At 38.3% G+C, this 18,011-nt stretch overlaps 1 pseudogene; it reads left to right on the forward strand.

Annotated features, from left to right (window-relative positions):
* Positions 1–10,114: 10,114 nt before the first annotated feature.
* The window catches only part of LOC122668880, a 98,516-nt pseudogene continuing 90,619 nt past the window's right edge, over positions 10,115–18,011 (forward strand).

Raw genomic sequence — 18,011 nt, forward strand, 5'->3', positions numbered from 1 at the left:
GGACCTAGGAGGCAAATTTCCATTTGGGACCGGATCCATCTGTGACAAAGCAGCGACAAGTACACTTTGGTGGTATAGTTGTAGCTGATCAAGCAATGCCTACTGCATCAGTTCTCATTGTTGCTGCTTCAATCTCTATTGCATCTTCCAAAATCCCCTCTCCCAATGATACCAAACCGCCTTAAAATGTAAAAAAGAGGTGGAGAACAAAAAATCTAAGGGTTGAAAGACCTAGAAATTTGACCTAATCCAACTCTATTTCCGAATTTAATTGGATCAAATGAAGAATCAAACAGCTTCTGTCAAACCCCCAAAAAAAGAAAAAATGAAAGAGGTAGAGAAAGGGTAGGAGAGAAGAAGGTAAAATAAGAAAAGATTTTCACAAATTCTTTACCTATGATGAGAGAGATCTATCTATGAATCATTGTAATAGAAAAAGAGGTCAAAATCAAAATTTTGGTGAAGAAAAAAATAAGCCCCAAACAAAGAATCCAACACAGCTCCATAGCCATAAATCGTTCACTACAATGATGAGCTATGAAACCGGGATTGGAATCAAGGGAACAAAGCTCGGAATGATGACCAACTTCGAGCCAGAAGGTATTGTGGTTTCAGTAGCAGTTATCAGTTTCAGAGAAGGAAACATTGTGACCCAATTGTAAACAGAAGCTACCAGGGCTTGTAATTGCCCAGTTTCTTTAATTTTAGGATTTGAGAGTCTAGATTTGCAATAGTGGTGTTGTCTTCGGTATTTGAATTCGGAGTTCGGATGGATTTTGGATTTTGGAATGGTAGTTGGGTAGATCTTAAGGTTATAAGACACAGATTGGAGAGATTAGTGCATTTACAGATTTGTCGGAGTTGGTCGTCGGTTTTGCAGCTCGAAGATCACCGGATTGGAGAGATTACTCCTCGCAGATCGTCGGAGAAGACGAGTTGATATATGCAAGTCGCCAGAGAAGAAAGAGGTGAGATGGAAGATGAGGTTGGAACAATGGAAGGTTAAGGAGATGGGTTTGGGTTTTGTAAAGTAAGGGTAAAAGGGTAAAACTCCATTAATGGATGTTTGGCTTCAACTAACGGTTTCAACTTAATGGATTGGGGTTACTTGTAAGCCCCACCAGAGTCCAAGGGAGGTCCATGTAATTGTTCAAATAATAGGGGGTTGCTTGTAATTGGACCAAACTATAGGAGAGATCCATGTAATTTACTCAGAAAAGAAAACTCAACATTAGTAACTAAAAAAAAAATTCATGGCTGGGAGTATATGTTGAAGATTATAAATAGTACCTTAACACCAGCTCTCCACCTAGATGATGACCCTTTCCCTTTAATTGGAGTTCTCAGGAAGATCCTATTATTATGCCCAATTTCCTTGTAGATATAACATCTGACACTGGAAGGCCTCTTCGGAAAGTGCACTAAAGTGCCTTAAGTAGCCCTTGAGGAGTCCGTTTATTCTCTCCGTCTGAGCTTTCAAAGATATACCAACCGTAGGTATCTAATCATCAGATACCGACAGTCATCTTTTAACATTATCGACCTTAAAATATCGGGTTTTTATAACTTGTACATAATATAAAAGCTCTTTTCATCATCAGAAACAACCTGATTTCTAACCTCTTGCATTGCATTACCATAACGAAAAGATAAAATCTATCATTCCCAAAAAAAAAGATTGCTCTTATAACTCAGAATACTTTATCTCTAAAGACGGGATGTCCTAACCATCCAACAGCTATTCCATCCTCGTTGTCCATTGACCCCACTCTAAATAATCCCCATTTTGTTGGACTATTGCTGATGTAATCATAAAAGGCTAATTTTTTTGGGAATTTTAGACCAAGTTTCTGATAAACTTTGGTTTTCGGCTATTCCAGGGCACCAGGTTCCCTCCTATTTTTATGTGGTCTACTAGGAAACCTTTTCAGTGGTGGAGGCTGCAGGACACAATTGTCACCACCCTCCTCTAATGTGCTTATATCTGGTAATGGGTGGATTATATCCTCATGTGCAAGTATGTATTTCTGTACTGCAAAATATAAGTCACAGTAATCCTCAATGTTTCGCCTCTTGAAAATAATGGAATCCAATTGTTCACCCATAGCAAACATCTGCATAACATCTGGCTCGGACATCACTTCCGACCATCTCTTGAGTCCTATCAGATAATATGGACTTTATCGAGAACATCACTGTTTCTTTATCAGCGGTATGTCTCAAGACAGAGCTGTAGACATCATATACCATATCAAAAAAGCCATACTTGTCTAGGTCTACCAATCTCGATGTAATACGTCCATAGAAGTGGTAAACTATTTTGCACAGGACTACCATTGTGTCTAAAAATGTTCAAATAGTGCTCGGCAATGGTTAACAAATATACTTAACTCATCATCAATCAATACCAAGATGTAATGATAATGACTACCAACATGCTAAAATTGAGCAAAACTCGTACAACACTAAGAACAACTCACAACCACATACATGCACAACTCATAACCCTTATTACAACTCTATAAACTATGACCACAGTCCAACATTAGTTTGAAATCATTTCAAAATTAGTTAAGTTCATGTTAAATTTTCTAGGGTTAATCATATTTCATAATCAATATTAATATAAATCACCAAAAAACAACAGTGAATAAGGTTTCATATCTGAATTCAGTATAATCAGTATAACCAACTCAAGATTTCATACTTAAAATCAATATAAATCATCAAAATCATTATAGAAGGAGAATGCACTTATGAACTTAGTATAATCAGTAGAACCAAAACTCACAATTTCCTATTCAAAATCAGTACACATTGCCAATCAAAATCAGTATCAATATACAGTGGGATATTTCTCTATATTTCTTCTCCAATGAAAATTCCACCTAACTTCAAAATCTAGATTGCCAATCAAATTCTAACTTAGAGAGTTCTCCTAAATAATATGAGAATGTGCACATAACCAATTTGTCAATTTCAACATACAATTAGTACAATGTTTACTTGCACTAGAAACAATAGAAGGAATCTATGCCTTCATATAAATAGTTTGTTAGCTTCTACATACAGTTACAACAATTTTTTATTTCTTTCTTCTCTATAATTTCAGGAAAAAATTCATTAAGCAAGGATTAACCATTGATTCCTAACTCAATTTGTTACATTCAGTATAACTAACTCAATTTTCCATCTTCTACATTCTATATAACTAACTCAATTTAGCAATTCTAGAGCTAAAAATGGCAAGGACATGAACTTATTTTCCTAGGGTTAACCATTGATTCATATCTTACCAAAAAAAAAACCATTGACTCCTAAAATGCTTAATAAAAATAGGGGTTTTGACTTACAGTGAGGGGCCGAGCTTTTGTTCCAGGTGCATGTATGACTACCACCTAATTCGGTCATGGATTAGGGTAGGGATGACTTGTAGGGATGAGTAGCAGGTCCAACAGCAAACACCAGTAATGATCAGCAAGTGCAAGGGCTCTTATTGCATTTTGAACGTCGATAATGAGTGGTAGAGTATGTGGATGAGGGCGATATGCAAGCGTCGATGAGGCAATATGAAAACATTGATCAGGACGAGGTGCTGTGATGACAAAAGGAAGCAAGATTGCCGGTTAACCTTGTTTAGGGTTTTTTTGGGGCATGGAAAGTAGCATAGACGATAGATTGAGTTAGAACTTCATTAAGGGTAAAATGATAACTTTATAAAGGGGCAAAATGGTAACATCAACCTCTCAAGGGTAGTATGATCAATAAAAATTTGATTTTCAAATTAAGTCGTTAAATAACCTTAAATCAATATCGGATTGTAGTTGTGAGTAATAAAGTTTGGAAGTAGGAGTAGTCTTGGTAATTGTCAAAAACACAAGGGATCAATATGCATGGACCCACCACCCTAATTTCAAAACCTTGTGTACCCAAAAATGGACATCTCTCCCACCAGCAAATTTCCACACCAAATTGCATTCACTTAGCCAGTTCCTAAAACATTGGAATAGAACTGTCTTCGGCAGCATCCATAATCTGAGATCCAGGTACTTTGATCTTTTTGGTCATATTGAAGATGGGCCTATGAATGGCTCCAGCTATTCTGACCTTCAGGATTTGACCTCCTGATTGCAATGGATCTGCGCAGTTGAGGAAGCTTTCTGGCTTCAAAAATCTTGACATGCCTATATTCATGATGGTGACAGGAACACTAAGTACTATCACTCTGTGGCTAAAATGAACCTCAGGAAAAGACACACCTATCACATTCTTTCTGATGATGGGGTAGTTGTTGAAGACCCTATCCTTATTGCGGATATCTTCACAGATTTATACCACCACCCACCCCCTGGACTCTCATTTTATTGACTGCCTCTTTAAAAAGGTAATTGAGCCCCATGACCACCCATCCCTTATCACTACTCCCTCCATTGAGGAAATTCGAAGGGCGGTTTTTACCATCAGCACTTTTAAAGCTCCTGGGTTGGATGGATTTCAGGCGTGCTTTTATCATGCCTTTTGGGAAAATATTGCGGATGATGTTTTTAATTTTGTTGCTTCTTTTTTTACTTCTAGGGTGCTTCCTCCTGGTTGCAACCATACCCTGCTTTGCATGATCCTAAAACATGATTTGGCACGGATTGCAAATGATTTTAGGCCCATTAGCCTTTGTAATGTCTCTTATAAAATTGTGGCTAAAATTCTGGCTAATAGACTTGAGGCTTTCCTTCTCCTTTTTATCTCCCCCTTTCAGGTTGCTTTCATCCCTGGCAGACAAATTACTGATACCATTGTGATTGCACAGGAAATTTTCTGTTTTTTGAATAGAAAAAGGAAAGCTAAGACCGGATTTGTGACCATCAAATTGGACATGGCCAAAGCCTATGACCGAATGGAATGGAAGATGCTTGAACAACTCTCTCGCTTCCTAGGCTTCCCAGACCATTGGATTTTTCTTATCAATTCCCTCATTAGCACAACCTCCTTTTCTTTTAAAATTAATGGTAGCCCGTTTGGTTACTTTTGCCCTTCAGGGGGGCTCAGACAAGGCTGCTCTCTAAGCCCCTATCTCTTCCTCTTCACCATGGAAGTCCTCTCTCGCATTTTGGAATCCTATCGTGAGGCAGGTACTTTTAAGGGCATTAAAATTGCAAGATAGGCCCCTGAAATCACTTACCTCCTGTTTGCCGATGACACTTTCATTTTCTGTCAAAATACTGAGGAGGATGTTCTCTCAATCAAAGCTGCACTTGAACTCTTTTATGACATTACTGGACAAGAAATCAATTTTTCCAAAAGTGAGATCCACTTTAGTAGAAACACATACTCTGAGAGAAAAAAAGGCAATTTGTTCCATTCTTAGAGTTAGGGAGATGAATCAAAATTCTCGATATCTGGGTACAAAAATATTCCACTCTCGCTCTAAGGTTAAGGATTTATCTTTTATCATTCAGTGAGTTCAAAATAAGTTGGCCACCTGGAAAGCTAACTACCTAACCTATGCTGGGAGGAGAATTTTGATCCAATCTGTCCTTGCTTCAACACCATCATTTCAAATGTCTTGCTTTCTGTTCCCGCAAAAATGCTGTTTGGAGTTAGATTCTATATATCTCAACTTCTGGCAAAATGGGTTGAATAAATGAAAGCGGGCTCACCTCATTAGTTGGGATAAGATCTGCAGCCCGCCTCCTCACGGAGGGCTTGGGCTTCGAAAATCTTTCACTCACAATAAGGCCCTAATCCTTAAACTTGGCTAGAGACTACTCACTGAGGAGAATTCCCTATAGGCACAGGTCTTAAAACAACGATATTTCCCTAATAGATCTTTGTTTGACCCCACCACTCTGAGAAAAAAAGGGTCTTGGGTTTGGAATAGTATAGCAGCTCTATTACCCACTCTGAGAAGGATAGTTTGGAAGAAAATTGGGAATGGGTTAAACACTTTTTGTTGGCATGACCCCTGGGTCCCAACCATCCCGAGCCATTGTATCCCCCCCTGTCCTCATGGACACTTCATTTTGCACGGTAAGTGATCTTATTACAAATTATGCATGGAACTTCCAAATACTTTTAAATACTTTTCCTCCATGCTTCACTTCTGAAATTTCCAAAGTGTGTATTTTAGACTCTGAGGATCAGTGGAAATGCTCCTTATCAAAATTTGGGGTGTTCTCCACTCGATAGGCTGCCAATTATCTGCATTCCTCTTTACAAAATAGACCGCTTCTTTCCAAATGGTGGCGTTTTTTCTGGAAACTTAAAACTCATCTGAAATTTAAGATGTTTTTTTGGGGTGTCTTACATGCAGGTTTACCTGCCAAGGATACTATCTCACAATGGTTGCCGATCGAGCCTACATGTTTTCTCTGTGGTGCTCGTGATGAAACCCAATGACATCTTTTTCTATCTTGTGAATGGACTAAGCGTGTCTGGGCATCTGGGCCCCTCGGCCTGAGAACAGAGCACCTTAGCAGCCCCAATATTGCACAGCTCTGTGCTTCCCTCCTAGACTCTAAAGCCCTGGATTTTTCTTCAGCTACTTGGTTTTTTTCTCTGTTTATTTTAACCTGTTACTTTGTATGGGATGTAAGAAACAAAGCATCTCGTGGTCTAGCTACGGCTAACCCACATATGGTATTATTGAATATTTCTCGCTGGATGCAATATTTAAATATCTACCCTCCCACCTTAATTGCACTTAGTTTAGCTCAGGATCTGGACACACAATGCACTCCTGTTTTAACCCATGTGCCTAACCAAGAAGTAGAATTCCCTGTTCTCTGCTGCGCAAGCCTTTCTGAACCATCAATGGGACTAACTGGATGGGGTTATAGCTTTTTGTTAGATGGCCAGAGTGTTTTAATAGCTGCAGGAATTTTGTGTTCATCCAATCCAAAGGAGGCTGAGCTGATAGAAATCTTGCAGGGGTGGAAACATGCTCTCAAGGAAGGAATCCATCTAAAAGAGATTTGGATCTCTAATTTTAGCCTTAGCAAAATCTTACAACCGAGAGGACAGATATGTATACCTTGGACCCTGGTGTCCCCTTTTTTTGACTTAGCTGAACGCACCTTTGACTTTTCTGCTGTACCTATCTCCTTTCAACACAACCAATGGACAGCTGCCCTAAGATCTCACACTTTGACTCCCCCCCCCTCCCCCTTCCCCGCTTTTTGTATGATGTAAAAACGTTTCTCTTAATCTAACTTTTGGGTTTTTCTCACCCAAAAAAAAAGAAAAAAAGATCAATGTAATTTAGGCTTAGGTTAGGAGAGGCCTATGTAATTTACTTAATCTTTTTTTTATTCATATATTAAATAACTTTCAGAATAAAATAAAGAACAATAACCCAAAAATATATTACACTTCCGAGTTCCGACTTCACTCCTTGAATGACATTTAAATTTATGGAAAATTACATTACCACCCCCTAAGATTTGTATTAAATACAAAATGACCCCCCTGTATTTTTAAATTATACAGCCACACCCCTGAATTCCCAATCCCTTAATTAGGTGTTATAATATTGGTTAAATTTATCCTCAAATGACTAATATGCCCCTTCAAGGTAAATTTACCATTTTGCCCATAGGACATCATCCCTAACTTCACAACCCCCTCTTCCCCTGTTACCCGAATCAGGGTGGTTTCATCCTCTTCAGCGTCGCTTCTGTACCTTTCAATGAACTATGCATCCGCATGCTCATGAACTCTTGCAACACAACCCATTGAAGGATATTCATCATCTCAATGGGTCACAAAGTTTGCAAAATAGAAAAAAAGAAAAAAGAAAAAATGTCTGCAAACTGAAGATGCTTTTTAGCTTTTATCAGCTGCGATGACTCAGTGATTGGAAGAAATTTACACTCAATGGAGTACAAGACTGGGACTTCCCCTGATAATGCTTTGAAAGCCCTCTTCTGCAAAATGCATAAAATGGAAAATTAGGTCAAAACCAAACTTTAAAATGGCAAAAAAGAAATTGGCGCTTCAAACGCTAATAGAAGTAAAGAATAGAATTAACCCAATAAATTACTTACTTGATCGGGAGATGAGCCATGAGATCTGATAATACAGATAATGGTCCACTAGAAAGCTATGGTGGCGAAGATGAGGCATCCTCTGTTAAGTCCGATGAAGGCAAAGATGTAATTGAAGTAGTTGTCGTTGAATCTTCTTCTTTAAATGAAAATATTGTAGACCCAGAATCACAAAGAGCAGAGAAAGATAAACGATCCGCTCGTGCCGTATCCGACGACGGACCTGATGTGGGAGTTGTCTTTGCCAATCGGAACTGATCGTAAACACGATTATTGTAACCCTATGGTGAAGGGGTTATCAGAATCGGATATCGAAGCATTGAACAGCCAGAGTTGTTTGGTTTGCATCAGTGGAGAAGACATCAGAGAGTTTACGAAGATGTTGGAAGGGAGTGGAGTCAAGTTCGTGGAGTCCTACGATGAAAAGGCTTGTCATGCTATCGAACTCTTTGAACCAGAAAAGTGTGAGGGTCTATTCAAGGCCATTAGAGAATTCATCCACTGATTGATCGATCGATTCTACTACTACTCGATCCTTCTTCTTGGAATGATAAATTCGATTTAATTGGTGGCTGCTTCTCGAAATGGTAATTTGTAAGGTCCATCAGTTTCAGTTACGAGCGATTTGAGATTCAATTAAAAGCCACAAACCAGCGTTGAACATTGATTTATCAATCCTAGCGTAATATCTCCCTTCTCCATGCGCGATCACTCCACAAAATATAAATCAGTCCTGGATCTTTCATCTTCAATAACGTCGTGATCCTTTTCCTTCATTCTTTCTTTTCATTAATTAAATTAGAAGGTACTACGGTAGACCTGCAACTATCTCTTCCTTCGAACCCTAAACCTTCTTTCTGATTCGAGTAGAACAGGGGAAGAGGGGGTTGTGAAGTTAAGGATGATGCCTTATGGGCATAATGGTAAGTTCACCCCGAAGGGGTATATTAATCATTTGATGATAACCTTAACCAACATTGTAACATCTCATTAACGGAGTTGGAATTTGAGGGGTGTTGCTGTATAATTTAGAAACACAGGAGGGCATTTTGTATTTAGTATAAATCTCAAGGGATAACAGTGTAATTTTCCCTTAAATTTAATGAAATGATATGCAATGGTTGCTTATTTCTCCCTCGACACCCAAGAACGGTTAGAAGTAGAATTCAAAATTCTCCACAGAATCTACTCCTTTAAATCATGTGGGTCCCAACTCACAAACGAGGTGGCACTTTGTAAGGATTGGGGCTTAGCCAAACGTGCGGCGGTTTGCAGATCTTGTGTCCGATCCTTGCAGGCTTCAATAAGTAGAAAAGCTTCCCTCACGAGAAGGCCGTGCCCCTCTCTCTCTCTCGCTCTTCTCTCGCTCTTCTCTCTTCTCTCCTTCAAAAGAGAATAGGGAGGGAGAGCGAGGGAGAGGCAGACCATCTTAACGGCTCTCTTATAACTAACCAATCTGTCAAATCCCAAAATCCCTCGGCCACTCGCTTTTGTAGGGTTTTGGAGATCCGAGAACCTCTCTGTGTGTGTTGTGTTTGTGTGTCCGTGAGACATTTTAATGAAAAGTGAAAAAAAATAAAAATAAAATCCAGAATAGCGAAGGGATTATTTTTCGATTTTCTAAGAATTTTTTTTTTGTTTTTCATTATTTCTGTTATTTCTCATCTCCTTCTCTCTCTTTCCTTTTTGATTTTTCAGAAAATAGAATATATCTTCTTTAATGGCTTTAACCAATTGAGAACACCAAAGGAATCAAAGTTCCCTCCCCCCGACACGCCGTTGAAAGTCCGTCTTGGCCTGAATTTCCTGCTTCAAAGTTTGGATTTTGATATCTTTCATTTCCTTAAGGCTGGATTCTGGCCTCGGCCGGGACGCTCTTCGGTTGGGTTCTTTTTTTTTTTTTTTTTTCCTTCTTAGATTATACATTCTTCCTCTTTTTCTTCTCAGTTTCTTAATCTGAAAATTTGATTTATTTAATTGGTTTTAATCGAATTCGTCTGATTTGGGATCGTTTCCTCCCTCCCTTCTTCCCCCTCCTTCCTCTTTAAGATTTTGATTTCTCTTCCATTTATTCATTTTTGGTTTTTTCCCTTCTTTTTTCTAGTTCTCAAGAATTCAGGTTCGGGTTTTGGAGAGAGAATTTGAGTTTTCTTGGTGGTTTTGGAGGAACAGGGTTTGCCTGTTCTTTCTTGAGGTGGGGTTAGGGGTTTGGATTTGGAATAGGGAGAGAGCAGCCTTGTTGAATTTTCTATAATTTGTACTTGCCAGGTTTGGATGTTGTAAGGGCAATTCAGGGGTTCCAATGGTAACCAAGAATGCTCTGTGGTTGGCTAGGATCAAGGGTTTTGGATTGTGGATATTGTAAGAACAAGGATTAGCTGATTGGGATTGTTAGGTCTGGCAAAAGAATTGGGTTTTCAGAACGGTAGGAATGCTTGTGAACCTCTGCCCTTTATGCATCTGAGGTTACAGGCAATGAGATTTGGCAGGGAATTGCAGGAGCTCAGCAGTTAGCTTTGTGACATGAGGAGAAGGTGAGGTGGGACTATGGGCTGCCTTTGCTCAAAAGGGGCCTCTAGCGACGAGCCTGCAGAGGTTCATATAGAGAAAGAATCGAACAAGTCTTCCAAACAGCTGGTTACACCCTCTAAGAGAGAGGAAGATGCAGTGAAGACTGATGGTGTTGGTTATGGAGCTCCTGGTAGAACGGTATCGCATATATCGAAGGTGCCACAGCAAGTGAACTCAAATTCCACACCACCATTGCCACAACAAGTGGACTCAAATTCCACACCACCAGTGCCACAGCAAGTGGAGTCACATTCCACACCACCAGTGCCACAGCAAGTGGAGTCAAATTCCACACCACCAATTTCATCTGATGGAGGAGAAAATAAACCAGTGGTCGTCCAACCACCCCCAAAAGTCCGTCATCAGAGACGGTCATCAACAGTGGAGATCAGTGCTGGCCGGGCCCAGCCACCAATGCCAAGAATAATTAGTATGCCCCATGGTGCAGCAAGTGAACAGGCTGTTGCAGGATGGCCATCTTGGCTTACAGCAGTGGCGGGAGAGGCGATCAAAGGGTGGGCTCCTCGAAGGGCTGACTCATTCGAGAAGTTGGACAAAGTGAGTTCTGTTTATGCTCACATTTTAGCCTTATTCTTATTTTTCAGGCACATACTCTTTTGATTGTGAAGTTTCTGTCTCATATGCAACTTGTAGTTGTTCATTATAAGTTCTAGAGCTTGATGTAGTGATAACCACTGAAGTTTGAATATTCCACTCAAATGTTTTTTTCCCCTTCTTTAAGTAGACCTTTCTCTTTTATCTATAAGAATGATTTGCAGTAATTTCTAAGCCTGTCTAGTGATGATATTTTATTTCCTGCAAAATGGTGTATATTCTTGGCGGAATTGATGGCTTGATGATCAGTCTGATATAGTGTTATTCCTTAAAATGAAATGTTTATGATTAGTTTCAGGTCGTATACAAAGTGCACAATTTGGAGTCATTTATGTATGAATATTAAGGATAATTTGAAGAAGCTGTAGTGGTATAAACAGCAATGTATCGGTCCTATTTCAGGTTTTTAATATTTAGGTTCATCATTAGAACAAGAAGCCACTTAATTGATGCACATGCACTAGGAATATCCACTAAAAAACAAATAAACTATGAAGTTGTATCTTTCTAAACAATTTAAAGCAACGATCATTGTTCTAACATGGTTTTCATGTTCATGTCTTAAAAACTTCTCATCATCTTATTGCTACTGTGAAGAACTTTGATGTGTACATATTTTTTTTCTCATATAATGCTTAGACATTTGTATCGGTTGTGTGCAATTAATGCATCATTTTTTATTGGGAGCAAATAGGAGAAAGAACCTTGCAATTCATCAGTCTTTGTCTAGTATGCCAATTTTTTAATTGAATAAATTGTAGTCAAATGTTCTCATTTCATATTATGTAGAATTTTGAGCTCAAATATGTTGAACTATTTGTAAAAGTTCAGCAGCTATTTACTCTGTCAAGTTCCTGGAAAATAGCCGACTTGATATAGTTTGAAATAGACTTTTAAAAGTTTTGTTGGTGTTCTGAACACTTTGTCGTCAATTAATTCATCCATGCCACCTCAAACGAATTTCTCGCAACTAATAATATATTGTAGCTACGCCTAAATTTGCTTTGATTTGTTCTTTCTTTATTTTATCTTTTCTAGTTTACCGCTCAACCATCTCAGCATCTTCATTCAGCTACACTAAGTTTGTTTATATGTTTTTTTTTCACCACCAATATTTAGCTCCATACGTCATGTTGGTTGTATAACTGTCCTATATATATTTTTCTTGAGTTTTAAAAGAATATGTTGTTCACACAACACTTCATAGTTCATACTCAGCCCTCCATTTCATCCACCCTATTCTAATTATTTGTGCAACATCATCCTCTATTTCTTCTTCTTTATTTATGATTGAACCTAGGTACCTAAAATATTTAATTTGCGATATCTCCTTATCATCAATTTTCCTCACCCCTCTTTCAATCCTACTGTTACTAAAGTTACACACCATATATTCTTTTTTTGTTCTACTTATTTTAAAACATTTTTATTCCAAGGTTGATCTCCGTAATTCCAACTTTGCATTTATCCCTGCTTTTGTTTTATCTGCCAAAACAATATCATCAAGGGGTCTGATCTTGAATGTCTCTATTCAGCTTATCTATGATTAGCAAACAAATACGGGCTTAAAGCCGATCCTTGATGTAATCTAATTATGGAAATTTACCACCCTGGCCCCCCATAGTTCTTACACTAGTCACTGCACCATTATACGTATCTTTAACAATGTCCACTTGTTTACTCGAAACCTTTTTCTTTACTAACAATTGCCCGGGGCTCTATCATAAATTTCTACGTCAATAAAACTATCTGTTGATCCTTCTTACATTCTCTAAATCTTTGTATTAGTCTCTTAAGCAAATAAATAACTTTTGTGATTGATCTTCCTTGCATAAAACCAAATTGGTTATCCCGAATATTAGTTTCTTGTCTCAGACGGGTTTCAATTATTTTGTCCCATAATTTCTTAGTATGGCTCATAAAATCTATTCCTCAATAGTTATTATGACTTTGAATATCACCTTTATTTTTATAAATTGGAACCATAATACTTCACCTTCATTAATTTTACATTTTTTTTGTGGTCAAAATCTTATTAAACAACCTAGTTATCCAAGTTATTCCACTAGTTCTTGAGTTCTTCCACACTTCTACTATGATACCATTTGGACCTACTGTTTTACCTATTTTTATCTTCTTTAAACGTTCCTCCACTTTAGACACCCTAAATTTCCGTTACTATCTAAGATTTGTGGTTTGTTGATTGTTATTACAACTTTTTTAAGCACTATTACGTTATTGTTTTCATTTAGCAAATTTTAGAAATAGTTTTTCTATCTCTCTTTTTAATCTCCTCATCACTTTTTAATACATTATTTTCACTTCTAATGCATCTAATGTGGTTGAAATCTGTACTTTTCCTTTTCCTCATATTAGCTAGTTTATAGATGTCTTCCCCCCCCCCCCCTCATTTGTGCCTAAATTGTTATAAAGATCCTCATGTTTCTTAGCCCTTGTTTTCCTACAATCTTGGGGTGGAATGTTGGGCAGTTAAGAAGTGCCATATGGCGAAGCTATGTGTTGCGGAGATGAGAATGTAAGATGGATGTGCTGTAAAACTAGGAAGGATAAAGTGAGGAACGAACATATTAGAGCGGATGTGGGAGTTGCCCCGATCAGCGACAAGCTCCGAGAATGCCGCTTGAGGTGGTTTGGCCATGTACAACGGAGGCTTGGGGATGCTCCAGTAAGGAGAAGTGATTAGATGCTAATTGAGGGAGCTAAAAGAGCTAGGGGCAGGCCTAAAATGACCATAGGTGAGATTGTGAAGAATGATATGCATAGGCTGGGCCTTATACTGAGTATGACCTCAGATAGAGCCTATTGGAGGGCAAGGATCCACGTTATTGACACCATGTAGCTGAGATTTTCTTGAATTATTGGGCTTTCCTCTTTCCTCTTTCTTACATCTTTCACTTTCCATTATTTACTTTGCTTATCCAATTTCTTGTAAGTTTCTTTTACTTTCCTTTCCCTCTATGAGGACCTCAGTTTTTCCTGCTTTGTTTTTGGAAGGGTCCATGTAGCCGACCCCATTTAGTTGGGATAAGGCTGGGTTGTTGTTGTTGTTGTGTTTTCCTACAATCTTCTTACCTTCATTTCCTGCAAATTTATACCTTCTTATATCTTCCTCATCTTTAGTCCTTTGCCAAATTTTAAAGATAGATTTGTTAGCTTTAATGGTTGTTTGAGCTTCATCTGATGCTGATACACTACCTTGGACCGACCAAAACCCAGTTGGGTATCCAAACCAAGATAAATCGTTTCCCAACCATGTTCTGGTTCAGTATGATATTTAGAATTTATTTTATTTGGGAAACATATGTAATCTTTTATTTTGGGGTAGCTATTAGACTTATAGGGAAATTGTTGGAATATTTAATCCCCACGGTATTCTGGTCTTTTTGGGATAGTTTTATTCTTCTTATGTTATGAAGTGTAAGTGGGCTATGTGGGTTTTAGTCCCACATCGCCTAGTTTAGTCTTTTTGTAATTTTCCTCTATTATAAATAGAGGGGCTTACCTATCAATGAATACAACACATTATTTTCTCTCATTCTCTTTTTCTAACCTACGATTCTGCCAACATGATATTAGAGCTGGTCTGATCTCAGTTAGAAAAAGAGAAAAAACCCTACTCCATCTCTCCAATCGACCTCTCCTTCTTCTCTCTCTCTCTTGGCTTCTCTTTCTCTGGTTTTTTTCTTCTTCTACTTGTAAGGGGGCAGCACTAATGAGGTAAAATCCCTGACCAATGATTTAGTTGCTGCCCTCCTCCATTCTATCTACTTTTTTATAGTAAAATACTGCTGGAATCATCTTTGCGATTTGGGGTTTTCCAGAATTATTTGGAGATCGACTTCCTATTACTATTGAAGGTTGACCTTCCACCATTGGAGCTCCTTATGCACCCTTCTCCAGCCCCTTTCTACCCTATTCCATTATCCTCATTCCCTATTTCCTTTTTCTCCAAGCTTTAATTGATTCCAGCCACCATACCCTAATCGATCTCAACTTGTCAGGGTTTTGAAAAACCCTGACTCTAATCGATTTTGGTGTTTCCTTTTTCAGATGTAGCTGATTTTTTGGGGGTGATTTCCTTTTACTACAAGCCCTACTCGACCTAAGTTTGGACCCTTTCTGATGGCTGGATTTGTTTCTACAACAAAAATTCCTTAACCTGCTAATTTGGTTACCTGCCAAAAACTCTGACTTTGAGGTTTCAGTTTTTGCTAATTTTTGGAGGGCTGATTACTCCCACTTCAAGGACCAATCGACCTCAATATTGCACCTATCCAAGTTTTTTGAAGACCCCTACCCCAATCGATCTCTTCATTTCAGGGTTTTCCAAAACCTTGATAAAAATTGATTTGGGCTAAGGATGTTTGCTACTGTTCGAGTGCTTTGTAGGTAGTTTTAACATTAAAAGAGAACTCTCCTTCATCAGTTCAAGGCTTGAAGAAGGTACTTTATGCTGGTGTAGTGCTGTAATGCTGCCCTGCTCTACTTCTGCAATTTTTTTGAGTCTCTCCCCTTTGAAGATCAGGTCTCACTCTTACTGGAGATTGATTGTTCACCTTAGAGGTTCCATTCTAGCAGCCTTGGTCAGCATCTATTACATGTCTACATCAGCAATTACAGCCCCCCTTTCCCTAAATCGATCTCAATTTCAGGGTTTTCTAAAACCCTGACAACAATCGATTTTAGGGTTAGGGTTTTCCTATCAAGCTCATATTTTGAGGAGAGTCTTATACATATCAGAGGAGTATTCAACCCATATTTCAGCATCATTCATCAGTTATTTTTGGAAACAATTCAGGTTCATTCTTATGGCTCGATTTTCCAATTATTTTTCTAATTATCAACCTATTTTCCTTGTTCTTATGTGGCTGGCTGCTTCAACTACCTATTGGATCTACTGAGTGATTATCTTATATTTGCTGGTTCTATTGATTGGCTTCTATAAACATGATTGGTTGATATGTTACTGCTGCCTTTATGAGGACTACTGCTGCCTTGTTATTGAGACTGAGTATCCTACTATTGGAGATCGAATTTCTTTCATTATTGAAGACCCGAATCTACTACTCTGGAGATCAGCTTATTTGGGATTACAACAATGTGTTCCAAGGTTATTGGTTGCAACTATAACCTATTCAGTTGTGTGAAGCTCTTCTATTGGTTTATATCCAGCTTACTTTTGGAGCATGATCCTAGCATTATTCATTAATTCAGATCTGATCCAAGTTTTTGTTGAACCTTATTACATCAATTCTGTCCAGATATCTTCATCAGTTCTATTTAGCAAGTGAGAGTTTATAAATTGGAGTTTTGCACACTTGTTCTTCCTTGTTTGAAGATTGATCAAGCCTTGAAGATTGGAGCCTTTCCTTACTCCAAATCAGATCTGTATACTTATTAAATTTGACTATTGGAGTTAAGTAGTTCTCCCCTGCAGGAGTTTCCATCAAAAGTGTTTGTTTGGTCGTCTGAAGATGGTAGACAATTTCTATGTTGCATTGTTTTTTCTCCATAATTCATTATCCCACTGCTTCTTTTCACTTCACCACCTCCCATTTCATACCTTTGACATATACCCATAACCACCTTGGAAGTTTATGGTGTTCTCTAATTTGCCATTTCTTCCTTTTCCATTACCCTTAGCACCTCTTGGAAAATTCTGGAATATTATGTTTTTGCCATATCTCTTACATCATCTCTGTTATGTTCACGTGTACTACACGTGAGGGGGGGATTATGTACAGTAGACTTGCAGACATTGTAGAAGCAGAACTTGCAGGAACACTTGGTGCAAAACATAGAAGATCAGAGTTTTCACCATTGCCAATGGGTATCTACTTTGTTATTGGGTTGAGTTTGTCGTAAGGGGGAGATTGAAGTATTAAAGTATTGAAGATGTTTGGTTATTGCCTGCCTATATGAGGTTCTACAGTTGGGTTGATTTTTTCCGCTGCTTGATCTTTTGTACTGCTTGATTCATCTGCTTGCTGCCCTAGTTGCTTATCTTCAAGATTATCAGTTAAAGATTCATCACTGGACAGCTGTTAAAGATTGGTGAAAGTTTGCTGCTCAAGTCTGCCCAGGTTTTGAAGACCTATTTTTTTCAAGTTCTTGAAGGTTTCTTTGGGAGCTGCATTCATCTATCAAGCTGGATTCTGCTACAACTTTGTTTTTTCCCTTTGTTTGTTCAAGTTGGGCATTAGTACCTTGTATGCGCCAACTCGAGGGGGAGTGTTAGCATTATTAGGAGTTATTTTTTCTTTAGTTCAAGCTGGATCTTCTTTCTTTGCTTATTTGTATAATCCAGCTTGAGGGGGAGTGTTGAAATATGTAATCCAGAATACCGTGGGGGGTATTCTGGTCTTTTTGGGGTAGTTTTATTCTTTTTATGTTATTAACTGTCAGTGGGCTATGTGGGTTTTAGTCCCACATCGCCTAATTTAGTCTCTTTGTAATTTCCCCTCTATTATAAATAGAGGGGTTACCTATCAATGAATACAACGTGTTATTTTCTCTCATTCTCTCTTTCTAACCCACGATTCTGCCAACAGAAATTTCCAATTTGAGTTTTATTGAGTTTCTATTTTAGATAGTCTAAGTTTTAGGTAGTAATTAAGATTCTTTATTTTTAGGAACCTTTTATTTCTCTTTATATATGATGTAATTCCCCATCGTTAGAGACAGAATTGAAGAATGAATTGAGTTTATGGTTTGAGTAGCCTGAGGGTTGTGTGTGTGTGTACTCTTTCTTCCCCCCCTCTTCTT

Source organism: Telopea speciosissima, chromosome 7, assembly GCF_018873765.1.
Source record: "Telopea speciosissima isolate NSW1024214 ecotype Mountain lineage chromosome 7, Tspe_v1, whole genome shotgun sequence".
Lineage (NCBI taxonomy): Eukaryota > Viridiplantae > Streptophyta > Magnoliopsida > Proteales > Proteaceae > Telopea > Telopea speciosissima.